Source organism: Chiloscyllium plagiosum, chromosome 19 (genome assembly GCF_004010195.1).
Source record: "Chiloscyllium plagiosum isolate BGI_BamShark_2017 chromosome 19, ASM401019v2, whole genome shotgun sequence".
NCBI lineage: Eukaryota > Metazoa > Chordata > Chondrichthyes > Orectolobiformes > Hemiscylliidae > Chiloscyllium > Chiloscyllium plagiosum.
The window spans coordinates 55916825-55923962 of NC_057728.1; the positions used below are offsets into that span (position 1 = coordinate 55916825).

The window sequence follows — 7138 nt, forward strand, 5'->3', positions numbered from 1 at the left end:
GGATGGCGGTCAGAGTGAGGGGGCTCGGGGGTCAGACTGTGGGGGGGGGGGGGGGAGTCAGACTGTGGGGGGGTCGGGGTCAGGGGTCAGACTGTGTGAGTTTGGAAGTGAACGGCCTTTCCTCACAGTATCCCCCGGGGGTTAGTGAAGCCAGTCCCCGGTCCCGGTCCCGGTCCCGGTCCCGGTCCCGGTCCGTTTACCTGAAAGTGCCGAGTCGTGGCGGCTCCGGGCTCCGAGCTCCGCCGCTGCTTCCGGCGGTGCAGCAGCGGCTGGTGTCCGAGCAGCTGCCGGGACCGGAGCTCAAAGGTTCCCACCCAAACTGTACTGAACCTGAGGGTGAACAGTGAATGAGGGACAATGTCAAAATGCTGCCAGTCTGAAACAGAGAACTGCTAAATCAGCGTTGGCGGAGACAACAGTTCACAGAGCATTACACAGAGCTCATGTGATGTGTTGTTGGAGTAGGCCATTCTGCCCAGCTGGCCCATGCTGGCCCTGATGCTCCCTTATGTCAGTCCTCAATGTCCTACCCTGTGTCCCCTGGTTCCAGAGCCCCCAGTTAGCAAAACCATTCTATCTGTTTCAAGGGAGGAGATGACCCAGTGGTATTATTGTTTGGCTGTTAGTCCAGGGACCCAGCTAACATTCTGGGTACCTGGGTTCAAATCCTACCACCAGATGGTCAAATTTGAATTTAATATATGTTAGAAACGAAAATCGCTTCTCAATAATTGCTCTAGACAAATTCAGGAAAACAAAGTTTTATTAACAAGTCTGCAGAGTTGGGCACCCTTGAGAAAAAAAAGCACGCCAGGCTAACAATGTTTCTGATTAAATACAGTTCAAGCTCCTCCCTTCTATAGCTCTAAAGAGTCACGAGGTTCACATTCTGAACATTCATTATTTTTCCATTCTGGACCCTTATCACAAAGTCTGCAGTATATGTCTCCCTAGTTGTTTTTCTAGCCTGCAGTCTTATCAATCAAGGACTTGTTTTTCTACTCTGTCTCGTCCTTTATTATAGAGAAGCATGTTTTACCCTACCCCCACGGCTCTATTCCCCTTAGACTCTGAGGTCATGCACATCTTAACTATTTGTACCGAAATCGTCTCTCACAATATATTTCTGGAATTAGAGTCTAATGATGACTGTGAATTTATTGCCGGGGGAAAAATCCATCTGGTTCACTTAATGCCCTTTAGGGAAGGAAACTGCCATCCTTGTCTGGTCTATATGTGGCTCCATACCCACATAAATGTGGTTGACTCTTAATTGCCCTCTGGGATTGGCAACAAATGGTGACCGAGCTACCAAAGCCCTCATCAAATGAATGAAAAAAAGGCTGACTAGTCCTGTTAGCTTTTCACACATATTAATTGGATCCCCTCTCATCCCTCTAAATTCTAGTGAATATAGGCCCATTCAAACCAACCTCTCACTGAACAGCCTGGCAGAGACACTGTCTACCACTCAGTAAAAGACCCATTTATTCCCAGTTTCTGGGAATTGGTCTGTCAGCCAATTCTCAATGCAAGTGATTATATTACCCACATTCCATGTGCTTTGACTTTGTTCACTAACCCCTTCAGAGGAACTTTATCAAAAGCCTTCTGAAATTCCAAGTACACCACATCCATTCCTTCTCCCTTATCTATTCTAACAGTTACATCCTCAAGTGGATATTTAAAGCAAGATTTGCCTTTCATAAACCCATACTATCTTTGTTCAATCCCATTAATGCTTTTCAAATGTTCTGAAATCACATTTTGGTGGACTCTGGTGGATTTTGTTCCCGAATACTGATGTTAGGCTATCATTACAATTTTTTCTCTCCATTTCTTAATAAATAGTGGGGTCACATTTGCCACCGAAGTAGAAACTGCTCTAGGGTCTACAGAATCATGAAGGACAACTGCCAATATTCCTGGAAACATTTCCGTTAGGGTTCGGGACTGAAGATTAACAGGTTCTTATGACTTGACAGCATCTGAGCCTTCATCAGCATTGTCCATGATTAAATGAGTTCCATTTAAAATTTTTATTCATGCATTGGAAATGATTTGCTTTGTCATTTGGTCTCCTTTAATAAATACATCAGGATTCCATTCTGTTTTACAAAAGAAAATACATAGGTTCAAGGTTCAAATTTTCTTGCCAGGTCAGACTTTTAAAAAATTAATTCACAGGATATAGGCATCTCTGGCTGAACAAGCATTTATTACCCATTCCTAATTGGCCTTTAGAAGATTGTGATGAGCCACCTTCTTGAACCATTGCTGTTCATGGAGCGCAGTTAATCAACAGGGCTGTTAGGAAGGGTATTCCTGGATTTTGACCCAGCGACAGTGAAGGAACAGTGATATTCTTCCAAGTCTGGATGTGGCTTGGAGGGGAACTTGCAGGGGATGAAGTCCCATGTATCGGGCTGCCTATGTCCTTTGAGATGGTCATGGAGTCATAGAGTCACGAGCACGGAAACAGACCCTTTGGTTCAACTCGTCCATGCCGACCAGATATCTAGTCCCATTTGCCAGCACTTGGTCTATTTCCCTCTAATTCTTATTCATATACCCCATCCTGATGCCTTTTAAATGTTGTTATTGTACCAGCCTCCATCAAATGTCCATATTACAGAGGAGGAAGTGCTGGATGTCTTGAAACACATAAAAGTGGATAAATCCCCAGAACCTGATCAGGTGTACCCGAGAACTCTGTGGGAAGCTAGGGAAGTGATTGCTGGGCCTCTTGCTGAGATATTTGTATCATCAATAGTCACAGGTGAGGTGTCGGAAGACTGGAGGTTGGCAAACGTGGTGTCACTGTTTAAGAAGGGCGGTAAGGACAAGCCAGGGAACTCTCGACCAGTGAGCCGGATGTCAGTGAAGAGCAAGTTGTTGGAGGGAATCCTGACAGACAGGATGTACATGTATTTGGAAAGGCACGGACTGATTAGGAATAGTCAACATGGCTTTGTGTGTGGGAAATCATGTCTCACAAACTTAATTGAATTTTTTGAAGAAGTAACAAAGAGGATTAAAGAGGGCAGAGCAGTAAGTGTGATCTATATGGACTTCAGTAAGGTTCCCCTTGGGATTCTGGTTAGCAAGGTTAGATCTCACGGAATACAGGGAGAACTAGTCATTTGATTACAGAACTTGCTCAAAGGTAGAAGACAGAGGGTGGTGGTGGACAGTTGTTTTTCAGACTGGAGGCCTGTGGCCAGTGAAGTGGCACAAGGATTGGTGCTGGGTCCTCAACTTTTCGTCATTTATATAAATGATTTGGATGTGAGCATAATAGGTATAGTTAGTAACTTTACAGATAACACCAAAATTGAAGCTGTAGTGGACAGCGAAGAAGGTTACCTCAGATTACAATGGGATCTTGACCAGATGGGCCAATGGGCTGAGAAGTGGCAGATGGAGTTTAATTCAGATAAATGCGAGGTGCTGCATTTTGGGAAAATATATCTTAGCAGTACTTATACACTTAATGGTAAGGTCCTAGGGAGTGTTGCTGAACAAAGAGACCTTGGAGTGCAGGTTCACAGCTCCTTGAAAGTGGAGTCGCAGGTAGAGAGGATAATGAAGAAGGCGTTTGGTATGCTTTCCTTTATTGGAGTATTGAGTTGAGAGGTCATGTTGCGGCTGTACAGGACATTGGTTAGCCCACTGTTGGAATATTGCATGCAATTCTGGTCTCCTTCCTATCGGAAGGACGTTGTGAAACTTGAAAGGGTTCAGAAAAGATTTACAAAGATGTTGCCAGGGTTAGAGGATTTGAGCTACAGGGAGAGTCTGAACAGGCTGGGGCTGGTTTCCCTGGAGTGTCAGAGTCTGAGAGCTGACTTTATAGAGGTTTATAAAATCATGAGGGACATGGACAGGATTAATAGACAAAGTCTTTTCCATGGGGTGGGGGAGTCCAGATCTAGAGGGCATAGGTTTAGGGTGAGAGGGGAAAGATATAAAAGAGACCTAAGGGGCAACATTTTCACGCAGAGGGTGGTGTATGTATGGAATGAGCTGCCAGAGGAAGTGGTGGAGGCTGGTACAGTTGCAACATTTAAAAGGCATTTGGATGGGTATATGAAGGGTTTAGAGGGATATGGGCCAGGTGCTGGCAAGTAGGACTAGATTGGGTTGGGATATCTGGTTGGCGTGGATGGACCGAAGGGTCCGTTTCCATGCTGTACATCTCTATGACCCTATGACTTCTTCTGGCAGCTTGTTCATACATGCACCAAATTCTGTATTTTGTACGTCTGCCAATGAAGGCGATTGTTCCATATGCCTTCTTTACAAACTTATCTAATTGTACTGCTACCTTTAGGAACCTGCGCACTTGCACGCCATAATCTCCCACTTCATCTACTCCTCTCTGTATATTCCCATATTTTGTGTATTCCCTTTTTCCTGTTTGTCCTCCTTAAATGCATTAACTCGCATTTATCAGAATGGAACTCCATCTGCCACTTTCCTACCACTCCACCAACGCATTAGTATCACTTGGAGGTCGCTACTGATGATGTTACCTAGCCAGGTAATGAAACGTCTGGATATCAAACCTACAGTTCAGTGAACAAACCTACACCCTACACCCCGTATTAATATCACTTTGGAACTGCAAGCTATCCTCTACAGTCTTCAGTACGTGGCTAATTTTTGTCTTATCTGCAAATTTCCCAATTGTGTCCCCCACATTCAAGTCCAAATCATTAATGTTTAAAACAAACAGCAGGTCCCAACACCCAATCCTATGGAATTCCACTTGAAACAGCTTTCCAGTCGCAAGGGTAGCCATTTACTATTACCCTTTCTTTCCCGTTACTAAACCAACTTTAGATCCAATTTGACACATTACCTTGAATCCCAAGGGCTTCTACTTTTTGACCTTTTTTTATTCATTCGCTGTGGGTGTTGCTGGTTAGGGCAGCATTCATTGCCTGATCCTAGCTGCCCTTGAGAAGATGGTGGTGAGCTGCCTTCTTGAACCGCTGCAGTCAACATGCTGTAGGTAAACCCACAATTCCCATGGGGAGGAAATTCCAGGATTTTGCACAGTGAAGGAACGGCAATATATTTCCAAGTCAAGATGGTGAGTGGTTTGGAGGGGGACTTGCAGGTGGTGGTGTTCCCATCATGTTTGCTATGTGGGACCTTGTCAAATGCCTTACTAAAATCCATGTGGACAACATCCACTGCACTACCCTCACCAATTGTCCTTGTCACTTCCTCAAACAATTCAGTCAAATTTGTATGGCATGGCCTTTTGCTAACAAAGCCATGTTGACTATCCCTGACTAGCCCATACCTTTATAAGTGACAGTTTATCCAATCTCTCAGGATTGATTCCAACAATTTGCCCATCACGAAAGTAAGACTAACTGACCTGTAATTGCTTGGTATTTCCTTGGTACACTTTTTAAACAATAGGAACATGTTTACAATCCTCCAGTCCTCTGGCACCTGATCCATGTCGAGTGAAGATTAGAAAATCATCCTCAGAAGCACCTATTATTTCCTCTCTAACCACCTTCAGCATCCTAGGGAACAATCCCCCTGGCTACGACGACCTATCCGAGGATTTCTCAAGGATTCCAACTCCTCTAACACTTCCCCTCTCGCTTTGGTTGTTTTGTCCAATATTTCACACTGCTCCTGTTGGATTACTATATTTACATCATCCCTTTCTTTATGAAAACAGAAACAAAAAAAGTTTCATTTAAATTTTTTCCCATACTTTCTGCATCTTCACTCAAGTTCTCTTCTTCATCTCTGAGAGGTCCCACTGTTTCCTTAACTATCCTTTGACTTTACGTTGATTAAACATCTTTGGGTTTTCCTTTATCTTGCTTGCAAATATTTTTTCATGCCTTTTCTTTCATTTCCTCATTTCTTTTTTAACTTGATCGCTGTACTTTCTATGCCCCTCTAGGCTATCTGCAGTGTTAAGCTTTTTATGACTCTCATAAGCTTCCTTTTTTGAATCTTCCTCTGTGTTTTTCTGGAAAACCACAAGGGTCTAGATTTGGTGGCACCACTCTTATTTTTGGAGGGGACCTGCCTCCTTATTACTCTAAGGATCTCACTTTTTAGAGTCTCCCATTAGAACATAGAACATAGAAGAATACAGCGCAGTACAGGCCCTTTGGCCCTCGATGTTGCGCCGATCCAAGCCCACCTGACCTATACTAACCCACTATCCTCCATATACCTATCCAATGCCCGCTTAAATGCCCATAAAGAGGGAGAGTCCACCACTGCTACTGGCAGGGCATTCCATGAACTTACGACTCGCTGAGTGAAGAACCTACCCCTAACTTCAGTCCTATATCTACCCCCCCCCCCTTAATTTAAAGCTATGCCCCCTTGTAATACCCGACTCCATACGCGGGAAAAGGTTCACACTGTCAACCCTATATAACCCCCTAATCATCTTGTACACCTCAATCAAGTCACCCCTAAACCTTCTTTTCTATAATGAAAACAGCCCCAAGTGTCTCAGTCTATCCTCATACGATCTTCCTTCCATACCAGGCAACATCCTGGTAAACCTCCTCTGCACCCGTTCCAGTGCCTCCACATCCTTCCTATAGTATGGCGACCAAAACTGCACACAATATTCCAGATGCGGCCGCACCAGAGTCTTATACAACTGCATCATGACCTCAGGACTCCGGAACTCAATTCCTCTACCAATAAAAGCCAGTACGCCATATGCCTTCCTCACCGCACTATTTACCTGGGTGGCAACTTTCAGAGATCTGTGTACATGGACACCAAGATCCCTCTGCTCATCCACACTACCAAGTATCCGACCATTAGCCCAGTACCCCATCTTTTAGTTATTCTTCCCAAAGTGAATCACCTCACACTTAGCTACATTGAATCCCATTTGTCACCTTTCTGCCCAGCTCTGCAGCTTCTCTATATCCTGCTGTAACCTGCCACATCCTTCCTCACTGTCAACAACTCCACCAACTTTCGTATCATCCGCAAACTTGCTCACCCAACCTTCTAACCCCTCTTCCAGGTCATTTATAAAAATGACAAACAGAAACTGCTCCTTCAGTACCTCAGATATTTCTCCCTCAGTACCTCAGATAGTTCTCACTCAGTACCTCAGAAAGTGCCC

The 7138-nt window shown here is 44.4% G+C and overlaps 1 protein-coding gene across 1 annotated transcript in view; it reads right to left on the reverse strand.

The window, feature by feature from the left end:
• Positions 1 to 299, reverse strand: part of tbk1 (TANK-binding kinase 1) — a 46894-nt gene extending 46595 nt beyond the window's left edge. The window contains exon 1 of the mRNA XM_043709951.1: positions 201 to 299. The gene's annotated coding sequence lies outside the window, so the exon portion shown is untranslated. The remainder of the gene's footprint in view (positions 1 to 200) is intronic.
• Positions 300 to 7138: the final 6839 nt, after the last annotated feature.